At 42.4% G+C, this 13,938-nt stretch overlaps 1 protein-coding gene across 4 annotated transcripts in view; it reads right to left on the bottom strand.

The window, feature by feature from the left end:
- Positions 1-13,420, bottom strand: part of sipa1l3 (signal-induced proliferation-associated 1 like 3) — a 97,187-nt gene extending 83,767 nt beyond the window's left edge. For 3 of the 4 annotated variants that reach the window (XM_023982657.2, XM_023982656.2, XM_023982658.2), the window contains exon 1: positions 13,230-13,419. The gene's annotated coding sequence lies outside the window, so the exon portion shown is untranslated. Of the gene's footprint in view, positions 1-13,229 lie in introns of all 4 variants that reach the window. The other variant, XM_023982659.2, reaches the window with a different exon arrangement.
- Between the last annotated feature and the right edge of the window lie 518 nt (positions 13,421-13,938).

Genomic DNA, 13,938 nt, shown 5'->3' with positions numbered 1-13,938 from the left:
GACTTTCCACTTGATGTTGGAACTTGCTTCCATTCGGCCACGAGCATTAGTGAGGTCGAGCACTGATGTTGGGCGATTAGGCCAGGATCGCAGTCGGTGTTCCAACCCCAAAGGTGTTCGATGGGGTTGAGGCCAGGGCTCTGTGCAGGCCCGTCAAGTTCTTCCACACCAATCTCGACAAACTATTTCTGTATGGATCTCACTTTGTGCATGGGGACATTTTCGTGCTGAAACGGAAAAGGGCATTCCCCAAACTGTTGCCACAAAGTTGGAAGCACAGAATTGTCTAGAATATCATTGTATGCCATAGCGTTAAGATTTTCCTAGTCCAAACCATTAAAAAAAAAGTCCCCGACCATTATTCCTCATCCACCAAACTTTACAGTTGGCACTACGCAGTCGGGCAGGTAGCGTTCTCCTGGCATCCGCCAAACCCAGATTCGTCCATCGGACTGCCAGATGGTGAAGCGTGATTCATCACTCCAGAGAACGAGTTTCCACTACTCCAGAGTCCAATGGCGGTGAGCTTTACAGCATTCCAGCTTGGTATTGTGCATGGTGATCTTAGGCTTGTGGACGGCTACTCGGCCACGGAAACCCATTTCATGAAACTCACRACGAACGTTGCTTCCAGAGGCAGTTTGGAACTCTGGAGTGAGTGTTGCAACCAAGGACAGATTATTTTTACACACCACACGGTTCAGCACTCTGCGGTCCCGTTCTGTGAGCTTGTGTGGCCGACCACTTCACGGCTGGGCGTTGTTCCTAGACGTTTTCCACTTCACAATAACAGCACTTACAGTTGACCGGGGGCAGCTCTACCAGGGCAGAAATTTGATGAACGGACCATCCTATGATGGTGCCACGTTGAAAGTCACTGAGTTCTTCAATAAGGCCATTTTACTGCCAATGTTTATCTATGGRGATTGCATGGCTGTGTGCTATACATCTGTCAGCAACAGGTGTGGCTGAAATAACCGAATCCATCCATTTGAAGGGGTGTCCACATACTTTGTATATATCGTGTAGTACCTGTCTTGACTGCATCAAAACCTTGGGCGGCAGGTAGCCTAGTGTTGGATTTGTAACCGAAAGGTTGCAAGATCGAATCCCCGAGCTGACAAGGTAAAAATCTGTCATTCTGCCCCTGAAAAAGGCAGTTAACCCACCATTCCTAGGCCGTCATTGAAAATAAGAATGTGTTCTTAACTGACTAGCCTAGTTAAATAAAGGGACCCCCCCCCCCAAAAAAAAAACAGAGAAGCTAGTTAGCTAAGCTATTTGAGGCTGCATGCGCTTTCTACCTGTCCGACAGTTACAAATAACAACAACTCCATTCAATTTATTAAGTAGCAGCCTACCTGTTGGCTCTTGGTCGTTGTATCATGTCCTTCTCCTTTAAATTTGTAATTACATCTTCCATTGATTAGATGATCTTCTAACTTGCKTTGCCACACACGGAGGCACTATGGCTGTAGTGCTCCTTTGATTGGCCAACAACAACAAGCTACACGCGCCACTCTGCATAGGCTATTCTCGTCGAGCAGCGGCGACATTACTGCTCATGTTTTATCCACAACTCTCTGTCCATCGCCATTGTAATCTACTACGAAGTCAAAATGTTCCCAAACTGGAGAGTTAAACGATGATGGAGGACCCTCCTATTCATCAACCCCCTCCCCCACCGTACAAAACTAGTTCCCGGCTGCGCCTCACGAAAGGATAGTTTGAAATGTGCCAGTTAAGATTAGAATTTGGATTACAACATGTGTATAGGCTGTAGTCGTTTTAACCTTCCGGTTACTGGCCCAACGCTCTAACCACCTGCCTTACATTGCACTCCACGAGAAGCCTGCGTAGCAGGCTGACTACCTGTTACGCGAGGGCAGCAAGACGCCAAGGTAAGTTGCTAGCTAGCATTAAACTTATCTTATAAAAAACAATCAATCTTAACATAATCACTAGTTAACTACACATGGTTGATGATATTACTAGTTTATCTAGCGTGTCCTGCGTTGCATATAATCGATGCGGTGCCTGTTAATTTCTCATCGAATCACAGCCTACTTCGACAAACGGGTGATGATTTAACAAGCGCATTTGCAAAAAAAGCACTGTCGTTGCACCAATGTACCTAATCATAAACATCAATGCCTTTCTTTAAAATCAATACACAAGTATATATTTTTAAACCTGCATATTTAGTTAATATTGCCTGCTAACATGAATTTATTTTAACAAGGGAAATTGTGTCACTTCTCTTGAGTTCTGTGCAAGCAGAGTCAGGGTATATGCAGCAGTTTGGGCCGCCTGGCTCATTGCGAACTGTGTGAAGTCCATTTATTCCTAACAAAGGCCGTAATTAATTTGCACATAATGACATAACATTGAAGGTTGTGCAATGTAACAGCAATATTTAGATTTGGGGATGCCACCCGTTAGATAAAATACGGAACGGTTCCATATTTCACTGAAAGAATAAACGTTTTGTTTTCGAAATTATAGTTTCCGGATTCGACCATATTAATGACCAAAGGCTCGTATTTCTGTGTGTTATTATGTTATAATTAAGTCTATGATTTGATATAGCAGTCTGTCTGAGCGATGGTAGGCAGCAGCAGGCTCGTAAGCATTCATTCAAACAGCACGAGCAGCTCTTCGCAATTCTTCAAGCATTGCGCTGTTTATGACTTCAAGCCTATCAACTCCCGAGATTAGGCTGGTGTAACCGATGTGAAATGGCTAGCTAGTTAGCGGGGTGTGCACTAATAGCGTTTCAAACGTCACTCGCTCTGAGACTTGGAGTGGTTGTTCCCCTTGCTCTGCATGGGTAACGCTGCTTCGAGGGTGGCTGTTGTCGATGTGTTCCTGGTTCGAGCCCAGGTAGGAGCGAGGAGAGGGACGGAAGCTATACTGTTACACTGGCAATACTAAAGTGCCTATAAGAACATCCAATAGTCAAAGGTATATGAAATACAAATCATATAGAGAGAAATAGTCATATAATTCCTATAATAACTATAACATAAAACTTCTTACCTGGGAATATTGAAGACTCATGTTAAAAGGAACCACCAGTTTTCATATGTTCTCATGTTCTGAGCAAGGAACTTAAACGGGAGCTTTTTTTTTTACATGGCACATATTGCACTTTTACTTTCTTCTCCAACACTTTGTTTTTGCATTATTTAAACCAAATTGAACATGTTTCATTATTTATTTGAGGCTAAATTGATATTATTGATGTATTATATATATATATATATATATATATTTTTTTTTTTTTTATATATATAAAATCGAACGATTAATCGGTATCGGCTTTTTTTTGGGTCCTCCAATAATCGGTATCGGCGTTGAAAAATCATAATCGGTCGACCTCTACTACAGACATCCTTTACACCTCCTTTCATCCGCCCTCCTCTCCGTCCCGCCACCTCTCTGTCTGGGTTTATTAGCCAATCCATCTCTCCCACGATGATAACAGGGTCTACTGTTCTTGAGAGAAAACACAACTTCCCTCACTCCACTCCCAGGCCCACTCCTAGGGGACAGGAACAAAAGGTGTCAACAGTGCACAATTATTTCTCTCTTTCTCTCATACACATATTCACAGACATTTGTCATCATTAGTGTACCGCCACTGGCCCAGAGAGACATGCACACACACATCATTAGGAGAGACAACAGCCCCACCCGCCAAAACAACAAATAGCCTGCGTCTCACTCAGAAACCCCCTTCTCTCTCCTGAACATGCTATAGTATAACCACATAGCTATTGCAGCAGCTCCATCCCACCAAATCGGATTTGAAAATGGGGAGGAAAAATGCACACACTGGTACATTACCATAAAATCCTGTCCAAATGGCATTCATGGAATGACCACATGCTACACCCATTTCACATGAAAACAATGACTCTACAGTTGAGACAGAATCTGAGCTGTGGGGAGGTGGGCTGGACTGCACATGCATACAGGGTGGGAGGGACTTTCGCATGCTTCTAGACACATTCCAGAGCAAGAGAGAGAGGGAGAGTGGAAATAAAGAATGAAAGCGGGAAAAAAAATAATGAGCAGATAGACACACAGACATGGGTGTGACTGGCCAGCTCCCAAATGGAAACATCCTCAGAGACACAGGAAGTGGAATTAAGCAAATGACCACAGCTTTCCTGGTGCTGTTGGACTGTACCCATTCATCCATTCCAAAATGTTATTAAAGCATAATTAAAAACATAGCTTGAACCATAACTGAAATAGTTGAGGGTCTTTTATTATATCCTAACCAGGTGGATTCTAGTCATGCCTACTGTCTGATTCATAGCGACAGTCATCGCCCTGACCACACAGACCAGTACACACTCACCTACTTCCTGCTGAGCACACTCACTTCCTGGCCTAAAGCCGGACCTCCACTCACGCAATGGGAAGGGCCAGGGCAAGCAAGAGCCAAACAACTCATCTCCCAATGAAACACAGATGGAACCAAGCAAAGATCAGATGTCCTGTTGCCCTCTCTTCATCCAGTGAGAAAACCAGCATGCAAACACAGACACACCTCACTTCAACGCTCCTGAACACAATCATGGGCAGCTCCATCATACGCTGTCAGTCATTCACTCAAGTAACCCGGTTGAAGCAGCTTTGCACTTCTCGATGCTCGACCAATGAGTGACAACATGATGATCCCGACCATGTGTGGGGTGTACAAGTCGAATTTCGACCCCTCCTCAACACAGAGAGAGAGAGAATCAGCCGTTTCCTTTTCCCTTTATCCAGGAATTCCTCCTCTATCGAACATTTCACTCTCTGCGCGACAGGGCTCTTTGTGGAAGTCCCCTCACATCTTAACTCTCACACTGCCTGTCCATTATGGCTCCATGTACAAGAACACGGTTTGAGAGAAAACGGGTGAAATAAAAGACAGCTAGGCTTGCTAGCGCTTCTCAGTGGAAACAGCAGAGGCAAATACAGAAGAAAATAAGAACGTGAAGAACAACAAAGCAAGGGGCCTCAGTTGCACAGCATATCCTAAGGGATTGGGGAAATGCGTTGCCTGGAGAACTGCATGCATGATTTGTTCATCTACCTGTTCTATTGATTCAGCACAGCATCGGTTTCGAAATGTGAATGACCTAATTAGAACCAAGGAGGGTATAAGGGGTCAGAAATCAATTCATGTTAAAAGGGCTAAGGACATTTTAGCTTGACATTTGTTATTCCAGGCCTGGGATATAGCTTTCTCTGACCGAGTCACTCCTACATGTTTGGCCTTGACTACAGCGTGAGAACTCTTGAGATAACCTCGAGAGGCAGACCGATTCTTTCATGTGGCTCTTGGGTTGTGACGATGTTTTCCCCAGTCTTACCGTATCTAACCAAACAACGCAGGGGTCGGGTTAATGCAGAATTCAGAGTTTTTCCCGCGCAGAAATATCTTGCTGTGTTTTCAAAAACGCTTCTTATTACAATATCTGCTCAGATTAAATTTGTGCTTCGGTTGCCCTTTCTGCACTCTTGAGAATTCACGAAGGRGATTTCGATCAGTAGACAGCGCTCTGACTAATGTGTAGTTACTTTAGTTCGGTACTTTTCTCTGTGTTGCCTATTTTTCCTCAGGAAAATGAAAGATTGAAGGGAAATGACATATTTATCTCCAGCACCACCCCAACATATGTGGAAATGGAACGATTCTATGTTTTGTAGAGAAAGATAAGTCTTTTCAATGACATCAACCAATTAGTAGGCAATGCCTACTCACAATTGGTCAAAATCACAACAATCACATGACGTCATTGGAAACCCTTCTCTATCTTTTTTTACTACAAAAACATAGAAACGTACCATTTTCACATATGTTGATGTTGGGGTGGTGCTAGCGATGATGTATATGAAGTAGAACAATTCTGAAGCAAAACATTAGGAAATTATCTGACGTCATTCTTTCTATGATAAACATTAGAAATATGTTGTCCATGCATCGTTTTTGCAAAAAAAGACCTTGCTTTTTCATAAGTTAATTTACTGGTGCGGCTGCTAGCCAAATAGTGAGGCACTTCTGTTGTCATCTGATGAACAAAGCTATTTTCTGCCAAATGTGTTGAACTAATATACACTACATGACCAAGAGTATGTGGACACCTGCTCGTCGAACATCTCATTCCAAAATCATGGGGATTAATACACAGTTTCCACTGTTCTGGGAAGGAATTCCACTAGATGTTGGAACATTGCTGCGGAGACTTGCTTCCATTCAGCCACAAGAGCATTAGTGAGGTCGGGCACTGATGTTAGAAGATTAGACCTGGCTCGCAGTCTGCGTTCATCCCAAAGGTGTTCTACGGGCATGCTGTCAGGGCTCTGTGCAGGCCAGTCAATTTCTTCCACACCAATCTCAACAAACCATTTCTGTATGGGCCTCGCTTTTTTCACGGGGGCATTGCCATGCTGAAACAGGAAAAGGCCTTTCCCAAACTGTTGCCAAAGTTGGAAGCACAGAATCATCTCTAGAATGTCATTGAATGCTGTAGCGTTAAGATTTCCCACTGGAACCAAGGGGCCTAGCCCAAACCATGAAAAACAGCACCAGAACATTACTCCTCCTCCACCAAACTTTACAGTTGGCACTAAGTATTCTGGCAGGTAGCACTCTCCTGGCATCCGCCAAACCCAGATTCGTCCATCGGACTGCCAGATGGTGAAGCATGATTTCATCGCCCCCAGAGAATGTGTTTCCACTGCTCCAGAGTCCAATGGCGGTGAGCTTTACACCCCTCTAGCCAACGCTTGGCATTGTGCATGGTGATCTTAGACTTGTGTGCTCCAGACAAACAGTTCTTGTGCTGACGTTGCTTCCAGAGACAGTTTGGAACTCGGTARTGAGTGTGCAACCGAGGACAGGCGATTTGTAGGCGATTTGTACGTGCTTCAGCACCCGGCGGTCCCGTTCTGTGAGCTTGATCCTAACTGACCAAAAACAGGGAATTTTTACTAGGATTAAATGTCAGGAATTGTGAAAAACTGAGTTTAAATGTATTTGGCTAAGGTGGATGTACACTTCCGACTTCAACTGTTGTACAAGCCTATGGGAAAGAGTAGTTTTGGCCACAACGAAGGTCACTGTTACTGTATACAGCCTTATGGCTGGGGCCAAAATTGTGTGTGTGGATGGCTAGTCGGATGGATCTGCGCGGGTTGATACGACACCTCCAGCAGAATTATATTCTGACATCTGCTATGGGCTAGGGCATCTCGAAGATATTCCATACACTGGACTGATGGCAGATTTTAGGAACGGAATGTGGGGGCTGCGCATTGCAGTAATTGGGCCGGTCTGAGGCTCAGAGGGAGTGTTCTATAAGGCCTGCCTAGTGCGAGCTAAATTGAAATGAGACGCTTCGGCCATGGATCCGAACGCGGATCTGGTGGCATTTCTTAGTAACCCAGGAGCCAGGCTTTCTTTGGAGGGGTAGATTGTGGATTTTGCTCAATGGGAAAGTTTATTTGTTTGACTTAGGATCCATGTTGATGACAGTTGTTTCTTGTTGAAGAGGCAGCAGCTAACGTTAGCTTGCTATTGTCTTCCTCTGTTTCGTAATGAATTTGTGGTTATTTCTTTCTAGTTGGCAAAATAAGTGAGCTAGATTTTGTTTTTGTACTGCCATATGTCACTAACATTGCTAACTCACTGGTATGGGCGAGTAAATATCCTAAACCAAGCCAGCTACACAGCGATAGCCACAAGCTAAAACCAGGGAGAGAGGGAGGAACGAATTCACATTCTGCTTCATCTACTGTTGGCTTGCTAATGTTGACTCAAATATGTTTTTCACATGGAATTGATTAAATTAGATTTTTATTCTATAAAGATTGTAATTGTRTCAATATGTTCTAAAAATTCTAAAAACAAATCCTCACAGCTGTTTTCCATAATAAAAAGTGAAAATGCCACTTGGTGGCAACCAAGCTTACAATGTAGAGTAAGCTACAGGCAATATGTTCCTCCACCATGTGAGTCATGAAATGACGATCTTGCGTTCAGGACTTTCCATCAGTCTTTGTGGTTTGTATATGCAGGGAGCATAAATTGTACATTTGTAAACTAACAAATAATTTTTCAAGTTAGAACCCATGAATATTAGTTATTATAAAAACTGGGTGGTTCGAGCCTTGAATGCTGATTGGCTGACAGCTGTGGTATATCAGACCATATACCTTGGGTATGAAAAAAATATTTTTAATGCTCTAACTACGTTGGTAAACAGTTTATAATAGCAATAAGGCACCTCTGGGGTTTGTGATATGGCCAATATACCACAGCTAAGGGCTGTATCCAGGCACTCTGCGTTGCGCCGTGCATAAGAACAGCCCTTAGCCGTGGTATATTGGCCATATACCACACTCCCTCGGGCCTTATAGCTTAATTATTTGAATGCACAGAGATACCGTGATGAGATCCTGAGTCCCAATGTCGTGCCATTCATCCACCGCCATCACCTCATGTTTCAGCATGATAATGCACGGCCCCATGTCACAAGGATCTGTACACAATTCCTGGATGCTGAAAATGTCCCAGTTCTTCCATGGCCTGCATACTCACCAGACATGTCACCCATTGAGAATGTTTGGGATGCTCTGGATCAACGTCTATGACAGCGTGTCCTAGTTCCCGCCAAAATCCAGCAACTTCGCACAGTCATTGAAGAGGAGTGGGACAACATTCCACAGGCCACAATCAACAGTCTGATCAACTATTTGCGAAGGAAATGTGTCACACTGCACGAGGCAAAAGTGGTCACACAAGATAATAAGTGGTTTTCTGATCCACGCCCCCACCTTTTTTGAAGGTATTTGTTACCAACAGATGCATATCTGCATTCCCAGTCATGTGAAATCCATAGATTAGGGCCTAATGAATTTATTTAAATTGACAGATTTCCTTATATAAACTGTAACTCAGTAAAATCTTAAATTATTACATGGTGCATTTATATTTTGGTTCAGTATACATAAATATCTGTTAAGGTCCATTATCTGCTACATGGACTTGCAGAATTGCAGGAAATTGGTAAAAAAGAAATACAATTCGGCCTCGCCGCCCACCCATTGCCAAACACCCACCACCTAAGCCCCTTTTCATGCAGAAAAACCCCTGTTGTAGAGACTTACAGCCCTAACAGCAACCTTACTAAGTCCTATAACTATAAGCTTTGTGGACAGTGGGACATTTCTCCCTCAGTGCAGGGAGGACACTGTTCTGTGGCGAGGAAGGTCTACTCAACATCTGTGTTTATCCTCCAGCTAAAACCAACAGGCTATATTTACCCCAGTCAAACATGCCTGGGGAAGCCTGCAGGGGAATAAACACTGGGTCTGGGAGAAGTGCTCGCTCTCCCTCCCTATCAAAAAGAGAATCTATAAACACCTCGGGGGTTAGTGCCTGAGGGAATGGGGTTAGGGGACGATGTTTTATGACAGTAAAGGAGCCATAAAGTAGATCCTTATTTTAACGAACATCCTGCTCCTTTTTATATAACTCAAACTGTTGAAACTGTCATACATGCTGAGTCACAGACAGGCTTCAAGGGAGGCCAATACTTCAAAGAGATTCTGTGAGCAACACTAGTGCAACACTGGTGGAGGTGGGATAATGCCGATTGCATGCCATGTACTTATATTGTAAGATTACAACATCAATAGCAGATAAACACTATTTATTTATTTACTCAGGATGTGAGTGATATGTGCTCAAATCAAAAACAATGCACAAACATATGACGCTCTCTCCAGCACGATGAGGGCCAGATGGTATCTCTAGCCTGAGGCTGCTTCCTCCTCTCGGAGCTGTGATGCTACACTAATGAGCATGATGGATCAGTCTGTCTGCAGCATCTTATGTGAGGCTGTGCAGTACATTGTTGATTTCTATTAACCTTTATTTAACCAGGAAGTCCCCAGGGGCCAGGGAGAAACCTGGCAAGAAACAGTATAGATCTAAAATTACAAAACAGAGGGAGGACTGACTACCTGTGTGGTGGTTAAGACTCAAACTGTGCTGTTGGAATAGCTGAAACTGAAAAATACTAAGTGGAAGATAAAGGAATAAATCTATAGGGCTTGTATAGTCTACTTTTAGAGAAGACACCGGACACTCAATCCATGTTCGATTCATTTTATGATTTTTTTTAACTCAACAGCTGAGTAACATGCTGCCCACACCCCTCGCGTCGGGTGCGCAAGTGTTGCAAAAAATCACCCACGTGGGTGATTGAAAGATGAACTGACATTCACACTCCTGTCGGTTGTAGTAATGCACTGTAAAGTTGGTTGCCAACCGCCATATAAAAGTCCAAAAAAGAAAAAGAAGCCTGTAGGAAGGAGGAGAGATGACGAGAAACAAATTAGCTTTCTAGTTTTATCTGTGGATGAATTGTCGGAGTAGAGGACCTTGTGCATTTCAGGCAAAATAACAACCCAATGTTTATATCTCAGGACAAATTAGCTTGCAACACCTGGACAAATTAGCTAGCAACAGCAAGCTAGTTAAACTGCCTTAAATGTTTAATGCTTTTCGAACCTGTTCCCAAATTGATATAATTGGTTCAGAGTTTGTTTTGATATTTCAACCTGCGTGTCCTGACCGCTTCTGGTGTGGGTGAACAAAAATCAACGTGCGAGCGATGCCGGTTTGGTCAACATGTAAGAGTGTACCCTTGAGAACCAGTTGAATCAGTGGTCTTTATCTTTTTTTTAAAACACAGAGTTCGATGAGTCATCAACGAGAGGGGCGTGAATCATTAGGTTTACAGGTTAGAATGCAACTGGGGTCACCCAGATACAATTCCCTTTGTATTTTAAAGTCTTTGTACTTTATTTATAATGTAAGCCTAATCATAGAGACAGCAAGAAACTACGGCATATTCATCTAGATCATTTTGAACGGTTCCTTATGGAACTACATTGGGAAGCAGTACTACGGGATCCCAAGTAACCACAGAGAATTAACATAAAAAAATATAACATTTTGTTAAACCAAAACATGCTGCTTTTACATTCTTTTTTAAAAAGGCACGCTTTTCTCTCCAGAGGTGATTTAAGTCGTACAGAAATGTTAACTTTGAAAGGCAAAATAAACCAAAATAAAAACGATCAAATTTAGCAATTCAGCAACTGGCAACAATAACTAGTCATCTAAATAAATTTCCCAAAGCATGTAAATGGCATAATATCGCATTTTAGGGAGTTAAATCCTCAGTGCATTTGACTGCAGTACATAACTTCCCTTGTTGGTCCAAACAGTAGCCTACCCTATGACCTAAGCATGATCAACCCTCCAGCAGGTCACCAACCGGTGAGACCACTGATGACATGAGAATTCCATGAAGCGGTATCAACCAGGTCATAGCCTGCTCAACTGCTTCAAGACTGATTCTCTATTAACCAAACATAACACCTCTTAGTTTAGGTTTTGATTCAAGAACTTTTGTCAAATATTTTGATCAAAAATGAGACATTGATAGAAATTCCCTGATGGTAATGATCCAAAAATAAAAAATAATAAATAAATAATTAAACACTTCTCTTTCAGTGATAGGCACCTGTAAAGTTGGAAGCAGTAGGGATGAATGAGGGGATCTGAAGTTGGAATTAGAGGCACCTGGTCGTGGTTATTCAACATTAACTGTGGTATTCAGAACTTCACAAGCACGCATTGCCTTTCTAATGTAATTTCCTTCAAATTAAGTGAATAGGCCCCTGAGGAAACTGCAGACGTGATTAGTGTAACATTAATGAGCTGATCTGAAACCCTCTGTTCTCAGAAGCAGGGAAGTTAGTGGACTTGACCTTTTCTCGTCGGTACTGCCGGTATCGTCATTCTATTAGTCACGGAGAGAAAGCAACCAAAATAAATTGTTAAGCGCCGTCATATCTATGCTGCCCCCTGCATGAAAGGTCTATCCTAATATTTGATGTGTTATTTCCTGCGGCATTCAGTGCACAGGCATTTGGACTAATATACAACATGTAGACGCTTCACCCCCCTTTCCCACTGCACTGCACGCACACCAACCAGATGACTTTGAACAAAGTAGATAGATAGCTTTGAATCAAGAGGACATTTTAACATCACAAACTCCATTCCAGTGTTATGGGTAAACTACAACTGCCTAACAGATAAGATTGGTCAGGTGGCAGACACAACTGACCTTAACATGTCACAATGACAGCTGATCAGCATTGACACTAATGTGTACAAACAGGTCAGCATGGCTTGCTTAACTAGCATTCTGTTCAATGGCAAAACAAATATTGGAGAATTTGACATTTAAGTTTCTATGATTGAATGAAAGATGATTGATTGAATGAAATCAGTAAGACCACTTATGAGGGCTTTAGTTAATAAAATGATCTAGCTAGCTAATTAGCATGCTAGCCAGAGTCACCCATACTAGGAACAACCATTTTCAGTGATCTAGTTAGTTAACTAGCTCGTTCGTAAGATTTTACCCACGAATCACACAACACCAAAACATTGTCGTAGGCTGCCAAACACGAAACGTATAACTAACTACCCAACACAAATCCCCTAAAGAAAACAGTGTGTTTACATGGAAACCTTTTATGGGCAATTCAGTCGAAACTAAATAAACCCACATTAGCAACTTCCTACTGCAGCACTTTTCAAAATTCTAAGCTCGTTCAAGCTAGCTGGCTTGATTACATTCCCAAATGTTGTTGCGTTTCACTTAACGAGACAATTGTTCCATTGTCTGGAACTTGTCATTTTAGCACTGCCGCTTGGCCTTTACAAGTGTGATTAAATCAAGTCGAAAAAGTACAAACACGGAGTATGCAAAATACTATGCGCATGCGTATTGAAAGACGGCGGACCAGGAAGGATCGGGCATTTTTTAGTTAATAAAACATTATTTCTGAGACTGATATACCATGTTTTAACTAGTTAACGGAATAATATGGGTCTATGTGAGACGTATATTCACTGCGTGTTTAGATAGGTGCAACAACGATTCAAAAATAACCCGTAGTATGCAAGTTGTTGGCTGCATAGCAGGAATGAAGTTATAGCTCTCGCTGGCCAGTTGCAAGTAGTGAGCAATGGTAGCGAACGTTACCTCACTAGCTGACTCGTCACTTTTCAATGTTGTTGAGGAGCCCGAACTATTACTCAAACTACTTTTGAAATACGACTTGGGAGTGTTTCTTACCTATCGACGTTCTCGCACTTTCGACGAACTTATATCCCTTTAGAAATCCCCAATCCTAGGAGAAACATTGATTGAACAATATAGTGGGCTGCTTGTTTCTATCTCGCTCGCAAACGTTGCCAGGAATGCTCTCTCGGAGTCGGATCACACAAGCCAGGCGAAACCACCGTGCTGCGCTAGCAAACGATCTCACGCCGCAATGCGCCTGTGCGAGCATGGTTGTTGTAGTACCGATAGTAACATATGAAGGGCAGTATTCTACAAGCATACATAGACGTGTTAGTATGTTCATTGCATAAATGCAATGAGCGCTGTTGCAATAATGTCTCGAAAAAACAACAGCGCTATTCAGAAATACGCAGTTATATTTTTGTGGTATAACAGTTCCTAGCTACATTTGTCTCTAAATCATTTTACATCACGTTAATTGTCTATTTGGGGTTGTTGTTATAGAGTTGTAGCCTACTTATTAGTAAATAGCACAACCTTGTGGCAGTCAATTATAATCAAAGCATTTTTACACGTAGACACAAATAGTGGCATACAGCGTTTGACTATTTTATTTTGGACATGACTGAAAACATAAATCCCATCATCTCCACTTTATATGCCTGCCAACCACTATGACGCAAAGGTGTCGTTTTACTATTAAGCTGCATTACATTATTGCTACGTCATAATACGCCAATTTTTCAAAGAAATATAATGT

The sequence above is a fragment of the Salvelinus sp. IW2-2015 genome, linkage group LG4p (assembly GCF_002910315.2).
Source record: "Salvelinus sp. IW2-2015 linkage group LG4p, ASM291031v2, whole genome shotgun sequence".
Lineage (NCBI taxonomy): Eukaryota > Metazoa > Chordata > Actinopteri > Salmoniformes > Salmonidae > Salvelinus > Salvelinus sp. IW2-2015.
Note: the sequence above shows the minus strand (reverse complement) of the source record. Positions and strands in the feature narration are given on the sequence as shown.